General features: G+C 40.9%; 1 long non-coding RNA gene across 1 annotated transcript; it reads right to left on the bottom strand.

Annotated features, from left to right (window-relative positions):
• Window positions 1-1,815: 1,815 nt before the first annotated feature.
• Window positions 1,816-10,577, bottom strand: LOC141166817 (uncharacterized). The gene is made up of 4 exons (XR_012251353.1): window positions 10,286-10,577; window positions 9,015-9,081; window positions 8,371-8,461; window positions 1,816-2,264 (listed from the first exon to the last, which is right to left on the bottom strand). It is a non-coding gene; the product is annotated as an uncharacterized lncRNA (long non-coding RNA).
• Between the last annotated feature and the right edge of the window lie 233 nt (window positions 10,578-10,810).

The following is a 10,810-nucleotide window of genomic DNA, read 5'->3' as shown; positions in this document are numbered from 1 at the left end:
AGGTCATGATACACTGTTATGGGGGAGGGAGTATGCACTGATACTGTTATCGGGGTAATGTCCCCCAATTCTGTACTAATATCCCCCATCCTGTTATATATGGCCCCCTTTCCTGTTATACATGGCCCCTATCCCCATCCTAGTATACATGGTCCCCCATCTTGGTATGCATGGCAACCCCATCCCCATCCTGGTATGCATGGCACCCCCATCCCCATCCTGGTATGCATTGCACCCTCATCTTGGTATGCAAGGCACCCCCATCCTGGTATGCATGGCACCGCCATCCTGGTGTGCATGGCACCCGCATCCTGGTATGCAAGTCACTCCCATCCTGATATTCATGGCACCCCCATCCTGGTATACAAGGCATCCCCATCCTGTTATGCACGGCACCCCCATACTGGCATGCAAGGCACCCCCATTCTGGTATGCAAAGCACCCCCATCCTGGTATCCATGGCACCCCATCTTGGTATGCATGGCACCCCCATTCCCATCCTGGTATGCATGGCCCCCAATCCAGGTATGCATGGCACTCCCATCCCCATTCTGGTATGCATGGCACCCCCATCCCCATCCTTATATGCATGTAACCCCCATTCCCATACTGGTATGCATTGCACCCCCATCCTTGTATGCATGGCACCCCCATCCTCATCCTTGTTTAAATGGTCCTCTGTCTTGGTATGCATGGCACCCATATCCCCATCCTGGTAAGCATGGCCCACAATCCAGGTGTGCATTGCACCCCTTCCCCATCCTGGTATGCATAGCACCCCCATCCCCATCCTGGTATGCATGGCACCCCATACTTGTATACATGGCACCCTATCCTGGTATGCAAGGCACCCCCATCCTGGTATGCAAGGCACCCCCATCCTGGTATGCATGGCATCCCCATCCTGGTACGCATGGCACCTCCATTCTGGTACGCATGGCACCTCCATCCTGGTACACATGGCACCCCCATCCTGGTATGCAAAGCACCCCCATCCCCATCACGCTGCACACATAAAAAAATAAAGGATCTAACTCACCTACACTCTGCTCCAGCGCTGTGTCCTGTTCTGCTGCCAGAACTGTTAGCTGAGCATGATGTTACTGCCATGCACCCTCACATGCTGAGGTCAGCTGCCAGAAGATTCACTGCTCCCCACACCCGGACTATGGGCATGGGGAGTAGGGAATATTCCTTCTCCTTAATAGTGCGCCCAGTGTCAGCCGCTGGCTTCCTGCCGCAGCTTGGCTATCATATGTGCCCGCTATTAAAGAGCATGAATATTCACTACTCGCCACACCGTTCATGCTCTTTAATAGCGAACGCACATGATAGTCGAGCCACTGCAGGAGCAGCGGCTGTGGCTGACACTGTGCACGTTATTAAGGAGAAAGAATATTCAGCACTCCACACGCCAAGCCGGCACAGTGTTAGCCGCAGTAGGCAGCTTCTGCCTCCTGTGCCCCGCTCCTCCGCTGCTGCCGCTCCTTCCACACCCACCACCATCCACAGCCGAAGTGTACATCCAGACTATAAGACGCACCCCCCACTTTTCTCCAAAATTTTGGAGGAAAAAAGTGCATCTTACAGTCCCTATGGCTGATGAAGAGACCTGCATAGTCTTTAAAGCTTGCAATTTGTTACCATCTTTTTCGTTAGCCATTAAAAGATATCAACCACTGAGAACTCCCAAATCTTAATATTTTTCTCACATAAAAAGGAAAACTGGCTGTGGGAGGCAAGGAGGATAATAATAATTATTTTGGCTAAATTAAATGTGCTTTATATTATTGTGTGACAATTATTGATATAAAAATTATAGTTAAGATGTATATATACACAGTGCTCAGCATAAAAGAGTATGCCCCTTTTAAAAAGTAAGATTTTAATCAATATCTCACTAAATATAAGAACAATTTCCAAAATTATGACAAAACAGAGTTTTATAAAGCATTTTTTAACCCATAACATGAAAGTAAGGTTAATAATATAACTATCATTATAAAATCTTCAGTTTTATGCCAATTAGTGAAAAAATAACATCAATACACTCCATATCAACAACTACTACATCTAATATTTTGCATGACATACATGATTTTTAAGGACAGCACAAAATCTTCTAGGCATGAAATGAGCAAGTTGGTGACATATTGCAACAGGTATCTTTTTCCTTTCTTCAAGAATGACTTCTTTTAGAGCCTGGATGCTAGGTGGAGAGTGATGCTCAACCTGTCTCTTCACAATTCCCCGTAGGTGGCACACTATATCATAAAACACATTTAATACATTTAATTTGCCAAAAATTAAAATTGTGCTGTTAAGAAAAGTTAATTCAGTAGAGTTGACAACCATGCATCATAATGTTTAATTTAGCTGAAGCCAAAAGAGTGACAACCAATAGGTTCATTGGATTGCCATTTATAATATGGGTGAGGATCCTTCATAAACTCGATGATTATAGTTTTACTATTTAAACCTGTTAAAACCTATTTTCAATTTCAATGCTGATGAGTGTAATACCAAGAAGGGAGTCGTGGAAATATGTAAATTTCAGGTTTGATAGACATGTTAATGATATGCAAATAATGAAAAATGGAAGTAAATTTTTTTAAACATCTTCAATTTATTCCATATCGAGTATGAGTGCCACACACAGAAAAACACACACTTACACGCCTTGGCTGCTGTCAATGAGGTTTTTGATTTCTCTACACAGGGTAAATATAATCCATTGTCTATAATGCTTCCATAGGTATGCACCTAAGGCCTTATTCAGACGTCCATGATTTTTCTCATACTTGAAAACATAGACCGTTGTTCATCAGTGCTTTGGATCTGAGTTACATCAGTATTTGGTCCGTGTTTCAGTTTTTACCATCAGTGTTTCATCAGTGATTTCTCAGGTATGAGAAAAAAAAACTGCAAACCTTTTTCTATCCATTACATGTTAATCACAGACAGCACACAGATTGCACTGTATGTCATTCTTGTGCTGTTCTTGATTGTCACAGCCTCATAGATTTACAGTATATGTGTAATTTTGATCAGTGACTCAGATCAAAATCTCATCATCACTGCCCACACCATAACTGTGATGTACAATTACAGTGGTTTGCATTAAGTGCATCTCTGCCACTGAGAGATAGTATATCACAGGACAGGGAGGAGTTAAACTATTAAGTATTTTATCTCTAGTGGAAATAAAAAAAAATCTCCAATAAAATAATAATGTCCCCCATTCTTTTCACAATATAGGATTAATGGCCTCGAATCTGGTGTCAATATTATAAAAATGTCCCCCATTCTGGCCCTTATAAAATAATATTGTTTCCCAATCTTGCACCAATATAGATATTATGTCCAAATGACTCCCACAGAGTAAATACGTCCCCATTCTGGTTCCAGTTGAGTAATAATGTCCCTCAATCTGATCCTCATAAAGTAATATGTTCCATTCTGAACCCTATACAGTAATAATGTCCCCTATTCTGGCCACAATACTGTAATAATGTCCTCCATTCTGGCCACCCCAATATAGTAAAAATGTTTCCCATTCTGCCCCAATATAGCATTAAAATGTCTTCCATTCTGTCCCCAATACAGTAATAATGTCCCCCATTTCAGCTCCTATACAGTAATAATGTTCCCCATCTTGGCTACATAATGCAATAATGCCCCTCAATTGGCATCCATACTGTAATAATGTCCCAAATATAGTATTAATGTCCCCCATTCTGACCTCAATATTATATTAAAGTCCTTGATTCTGGCTCTCATACAATAATAATTTCTCCCATTCTTGCCCCAATATATAAATAAAGGCCCTCACAGAGTAAATATTCTGTCCCCAGTGGAGTAATAATGTCCCCCATTCTGGACAAAATACTATAACAAAGTCCCCCATTCTGGTCTCAATATGGCAAAAATGTCCCCTATTTTGGACTCCATACAGTAATAATTTCCTCCATTCTGGCTCCAATACAGTAATAATATTCCCCATTCTAGCCTCAGTGCAGTAATAATCCCCCTGCTCTGGCCCCCATACATTAATAATATCCCCCATTTTGAACCAAACACACTAATAATGTGCTCTATGCTGGCTATTATGGAGTAGTAATATCCCCCATTCTGGCCCCAATATCTTTCATTCTTGCCCACATACAGTAATTATATCCCTCATACTGGACCCCATACAGTAATAATGTTCTGCATTTCAGACCCCATACAATAATATCCTCTATTCTGGTCCCCATATAGTAATAGCGTCCCTCTTTCTGACCCTTTTACAGTAATAATATCCCTAAATCTGCTAAATCTGACCCCAATGCAGTAAAAATATCCCTGATTCTGGCCTCCATACATTAATAATATCCCTCATTCTAGCCCTCATACAGTAATAATGTCCCCCATTCTGGCCCCCATACAATAATAATGTCCTCTATTTGAGCCCTCATACAATAATATTATTCCCCATTCCTACTCCAATATAGTCATACTGTCCACCTTTCTAGCCTCCATATACTGAGCCTTGAAAAGGTACTCATACCCAGTGAACTTTTCCACATTGATAGACCCACAAACTTAAATTTATTTTATTGGGATTTTATGTGATATACCAGTACAGCAAGTATTTGTGAAGTGTAAAGGAAATGATACATGGTTTTCTAATTATTTCAAAATATAAATCTGAAAATTGTGACATGCATTTGAATTCAGTCACCTATAGTCTTATACCCCTAAATAAAAACTTGAGTGACCAATTGTCCGTAGAAGTTACATAATTAGTAAATTGAGTCCACCTGTGTGTAATTTACTCTCAATATAACTAAAGCTGTTCTCTGAAGTCGCCAGAGGTTTGTATAAGAATTTTAGGGATCAAACAGCATCATGAAAACCAAGGAGCACACCAGACAGGTCAGTGATAAAATTGTGGAGAAGAATAAAGTAGGGTTAGTTTATAAATAAAAAAAAATAGGTCATGCTCTAAACATCTCACGGAGCACTGTTTAATCCATCTTCCAAAAATAGAAGGAGTATTGCACAACTGCAAATCTATCAAGACATGGACATCCACCTAAACTGACAACCCAGGAAAGGAGAACACTAATTAGAGAAGCAGCCAAGTGGCCCATGGTCACCCTGGAGGAGCTACAGAGATCCACAGCTCAGGTGAGAGAATCTTTCCATAGGCAACCATGAGGCCATGATCACATGTTCAGTGTTTTGTGAGTATTTTACATCAGTATTTGTAAACCAAAACCAGGAGTTGGTGATAAATACAGAAGTGGTGACGTGTTTCTATTATAATTTTCCTCTGATTGTTCCACTCCTGATTTTGGTTTACAAATCCTGATGTAAAATACTGACCAAATACTGAACATGTAAACATTGCCTTAGTCGTATATTCCATAAATCTGCGTTTTCTGGAAGAGTGGAAAGAAGAAAGCCATTTCTGAAAACAAGCCATAAGAAGTCCCGTTTGCAGTTTTCTAAAAGTTATGTAGGGGACACAGCTAACATAAGGAAGAAGGTGCTCTGGTCAGATGAGACCAAACTAAAATTTTTTTGGGCTAAATGTAAAACGTTATGCATGGCAGAAGACTAACACTGCACATCACCCAGAAAACACCATCCCCACCATCAAACATGGTGTAGGCAGCAACATGCTGTGGTTTTTCTTTCTTCAGCAGGGACAGGGAAGCTGGTCAGATTTGATGGAAGATGTATAAAGTAAAAGGGAATCTGTTAGCAGGTTTTTGCTTTGTAATCTGAATACAGCAGGAGATAGAGGCTGATGCACAGAATACAGGGACGTGTCACTTGTCAAAGTGCATGCTGCTGTTTACTAACTGTGAAGGATTTATCACTAAGAGATTAAAGAAGTTGTCCACTACTTGGACAACCCCTTCTCACATCCCATGCTTGGCCTTGATAAAATAAAAAAGCTTATACTTACTTCCCGTGCCGTCATCATTCCAGTCGTGTTGGCACTCGTGTTCTCGGGTCTCCCATGCGGTTGTTATGACACGTGAGCCCGGCGCCTTTATATGGTTAAGTAATTAACAGGAAGTGAGGGCTGTGCCTGCTCTCTCACTTCCTGTTAATTATTTTACCATACAAAGGTGGAGACAGTGACACCAGCGTTGATTGGGCTCATGTGTCATAACAACCACATGAGAGCCCCGGGAACGCGAGTGCTGACACCACTGGAACCGCGCCTGCACGGGAGGTGACTCGGTGAGTATAAGCTTTTTTATTTTATCAGGGCTAAACATTTAGATCAAGAAGCGGTTGTCCTAGTAGTGGACAACCCCTTTAGCATTGCCGGACTAGTCTGGTAGCTAAGCACCTCACTGTCTATGTATACTGAGAGCCTAGTTCATTCTATATCTAAAAGCTCTGATTGTGTCAGAATGGCTGCACCCGGTAAACTAAGTGATGCATCATTGGATTCAGGTTCACTTTGCCAACATCATGCTGCTCTCAGATGAGGTAACAAAAACCTGCTGACATATTACCTTTAAATACAGGGCAGTCCTGGAGGAAAACCTGAACGAGGCTGCAAAAGATCTGAGACTGGGGCATAGGTTCACCTTAAAGCAGGACAACGACCCTAAACATACTGCCAGACATACAGTGGAATGGTTTAGATCAGAGCATATTCATTTGTGTAAATTGGACAGTCCAGACCTAAATCCCATTGAGAATCTGTGGCAACAATTGAAAATTGCTGTTCACAGATGCTCATCATCCAATCTCACTGAGCTAAAGCTAGTTTGCAAAGAAGAATGAGCAAACATTTCAGCCTCTTGATGTGCTAAGCTGGTAGAGACATACCCCAAAAGACATGCAGCAGGAATTGTAGCAAAAGGTCACCTTACAATGTATTGACTCATACAAATGCACATCACAATTTTCAGATTTAGATTTTTAAAATATTTATAAAACCACGTACCATTTCCTTTACACTTCACAAATACTTGCAACTTTGTGTTGTATATCACATAAAATGCAAATAAAAAATGCATTTAAGTTTGTCGGTGTAACGTGAAAAAATGTGGAAAAGTTCATGTGGTATGAATATTTTTTCAAGGTACTGTAGTAATTATGTTCCCCATTCTGGTCCCGGTATAGTAATGATGTCACCCATACTGTCCCCCATACAGTAATAATGTCCCCTACTCTGGCATAATGTAGTAATGATGTCCCATATTATGGTCCCTTTATAGTAATAATCAGGGCTGCCACCAGGAATTTCAGGGCCTCATACTGGCCAAATTTTCAGGCCCCCTTGAGACTCCACCCAGGCTCCACCTGGCAAACCTTCCACAGTCCCACCGCCCACTCTTGGAAAAACTCCATTTATGCACCACATCCTCACACATTAACAGCTCCCATTGAACACCATATCACATACATAGCTATCAGCTTTTGTTTTGACCAAAAGATTTGTTAAGCCGCCACCACAACAAGGTAGACTCTTTTGGCTGGGCCCTACTCGAACCTATTAAACATTTGTTAAAATATCAAATACTCTTTTTAGGTTTATTTTTCTTTTCTTTAAGCAAATGTGTCACATACATATTTTTAAAATGACAAATAATACCACAAATAAGGGACAAATACCATCACACCATGGCCGGATCACATATTACCACCACATAGTGACCACATAATATCACATACAAGGAACAAATACGGTCACATCATGACCAGACCGTATATTACCACCACATAGTGACTGAATAATACCACATACAAGGAACAAATACCAGCACACCATGAACAGACCACATATTACCACCACATAGTAAACGAATAATATCACATACAAGGAACAAATACCACCACACCATGACCAGACCACATATTACAACCACATTGTGACCGAATAATACCACATGCGAGGTTACAAATATCGCCACACCATGACCAGATCACATATTACCACCACATAGTGACCGAATAATACCACATACAAGGGACAAAATACCACCACACCATGACCAAACTACATATTACCACCACATAGTGACTTAATACTACAATACTGATCATTAATAGAAAAGCACAATACTAATATTGCCATAAGTGCCATAATACACAGTAGCTCTGTACATAGTATACAGTGTATAGTGTCAGTGTACAAGTAATAGTGACTCACCAGTGACATTATACACAGAAGCTCTGTATATAGTGAATAGTGTATAGTTAATACAGGGATCACCGGTGACATTGTACACAGAAGCTCTGTATATAGTGTATAGTGTACAGATAATACAGGGATCATTGGTGACATTATACACAGGAGCTCTGTATATACTATATAGTGTTTAGTGTAAGTGCATGAGTAACACACTGACTCACCAGTGACGTCTCTAGTTGAAGATATTCATCTTCATTTTGCTTCTTCATCCAGTGTAAGATCGCCAACACTTCTTCCAGCCAGGACTCATCTCTGCAGAAAATAACACAGTTATCTAGAGCACATTCCCCAATTTTTCCCCAACTTCTACACTATGCCAGATGAATAAACAAAGTGAAAGTGTCGCCCTGCACAGTAACAGGACCTCCCACCGAAAACAGTATCCTCAAAAATAAAATACATCACAGCAGTAATAATATAGCTTAATTAGCCCCTACAGTAATAATGCCTACATCCTGGTACCTTCCTGTAATAATGTCTCCTATCCTGGCCCCATGTGTCTCCATCCTGCTCCCATATGTCCTCCCATCATGGCCACATGTGTGTCCATCCTGCCCCCATCCAGCGGGCCCTGCACAACAATAAATTTCAACTGAATGTTAAGGAGCAAACAGCCGAATCCTGCCCCTGGGGCATAGTGAGAAGGGGGGCCCCCTTCTCACCGGTCCCCATCAGCCAGTAAGGGCAGTAATGTCCTGAAGGTGGCCCTGGAATAATGTCCCCAAATTTGGACCCAATATATTAATAATATCCCTCATTTTGGCCCTCTTCACATATCAATTAAAAAAAAACTGATTCTTCTTACTTGTCCCCGCTCCCATGACAAGCAGCGCTTTCTTTTCCCTTCTCTTGACGCAGTTGGCAATAGGTATCTACAAAAAACAGAGGGGAATACTGGGTAAAGGAATAGTCAGCTCACCAAACGTTGATTAGCAGTCTTCATCTGCTAGGCAGCGCACAGAGCCGTCCCAGTCTCGGACGTGGAGACAAATAGCAGAAAAACAAAAAAATCCTCCAGTGGTAGCCAAAGATATAAAAAGTGAAATTTATTGATCACATTAAAAACTGCAATAGCTATTTGTGTTTTTTCATATGCTGTCCAGAAAAATATAAAAAATAAAGTTGTCAATCCTTTGTGTCAAAATTAAATGCAAGAAGCACTCAGTGGGGAAAATTTTTCTTTTTGCAAAGAGCAAATATGTAAACATACAGATATGTCCTTTCTAACTTTTGCTCAGGACTCAACATAGTGTATCCTGAATTTTGTGGCAAAAGGTTATCAGCTTAAAAACAAACAAGCAAACAAACATGATTTCATAATACTCTGTCACAAGATGTATTTGCTATGTGTGTCTATTTGTGGCCACCCTGTGGTAGTGATGTGAATTGCTGATACTTGAGTTTTTTTCTAGATCGTTGCAATATAGGATTTACAGCAAGAGAAAATGGAGCCGTTAGCCAATTTCAATAAAATGTAAGGGTGGACATGTCTGTTTGATAAAATAGGGTGAAATTCATGCACTTTCTAAAAATCATGGATGCAAACACAAACAGTGCCATATGGCACACACTTTTGCATTTCTTTGAATTGCTTTATTTGACTTCTTCGACTATAAGTGCATTCACCACTTAGTAACTGAGCATATTGTGAAGGAAACACGCCGGTTATACCTTGGACTGTTTTCTTTCATATGTCTCCAGCTAGAGTAACAACTTTCCTAGAGGAAAATGTGAAAGAGAAATTCTACAGATCTTAAGTTCCGTACATGAGCCGCAGTCTGCAAAATAAAACAATAACCCTAAAGTACATCCGTTCATCTGAGTGTACAGCTGCTTTTTATTAAAGGTCATTAAGCGTTTCCGCTTGATATAGAATTTTAATGCTAATGCACGTACAGGAGAATGGAGGAAGAAAAAGTGTGGACATTTTTATGCTTTATCGTTCCGAAATCCCGAGAAAAGTCTTATGACGTGTTCCTCTCTGATCCGATTGTATACATCGGCAGGGGCTGTTGTGTTACCAGGTAGCATATATCCAGAGGCCTTGTTTGCATCATATGACCCTTATTACCTTACCTGCCAGTTCACTCTGTGTAAGATCCGGTTTAGTGAGTTGCAGACCTCAGATTCCTGCAGCATTTCCAGGCTCTGCGTGTGTTTCAGCAGTGAATCACTGTTTGCTTTTTTGTGGTGGGAGGCGCTGGCACAGTGGTGACAGCTCTGCTCTCTTTCTCTGGCACGGCTGGCTCCTCGTTTGCCAGGGAACCCCTGTTCATAGCAGAATCAGATAGGCCTCAGCATGTGCTGAAGCGTCACCTCTGACCTAGCCCTGCTTCCCACTCTGTCTTTACTTGTTCACATACTCTAGCACTACATTGCTTCATGAATATGTGTCTTCTTTCGGCTCATCACTATTACGATGCAACTTTCTCCAGTAGAAAAACGATCATTTATTTTTACGGAAATTTTATTAAAATATACGAGACAAGCCTTCGCATGCTTTCTGCTTTAACAAGAGTCTTATGTGTTATATAAAAAGGCAAAGAATTCATCAACTCTAGAAAAGTGCGTCATCACAGCAAAATTCAATGCGATACTACT

This window comes from Phyllobates terribilis, unplaced genomic scaffold, assembly GCF_046119375.1.
Source record: "Phyllobates terribilis strain yellow unplaced genomic scaffold, ASM4611937v1 Scaffold_1__5_contigs__length_1240528914, whole genome shotgun sequence".
NCBI lineage: Eukaryota > Metazoa > Chordata > Amphibia > Anura > Dendrobatidae > Phyllobates > Phyllobates terribilis.
Note: the sequence above shows the minus strand (reverse complement) of the source record. Positions and strands in the feature narration are given on the sequence as shown.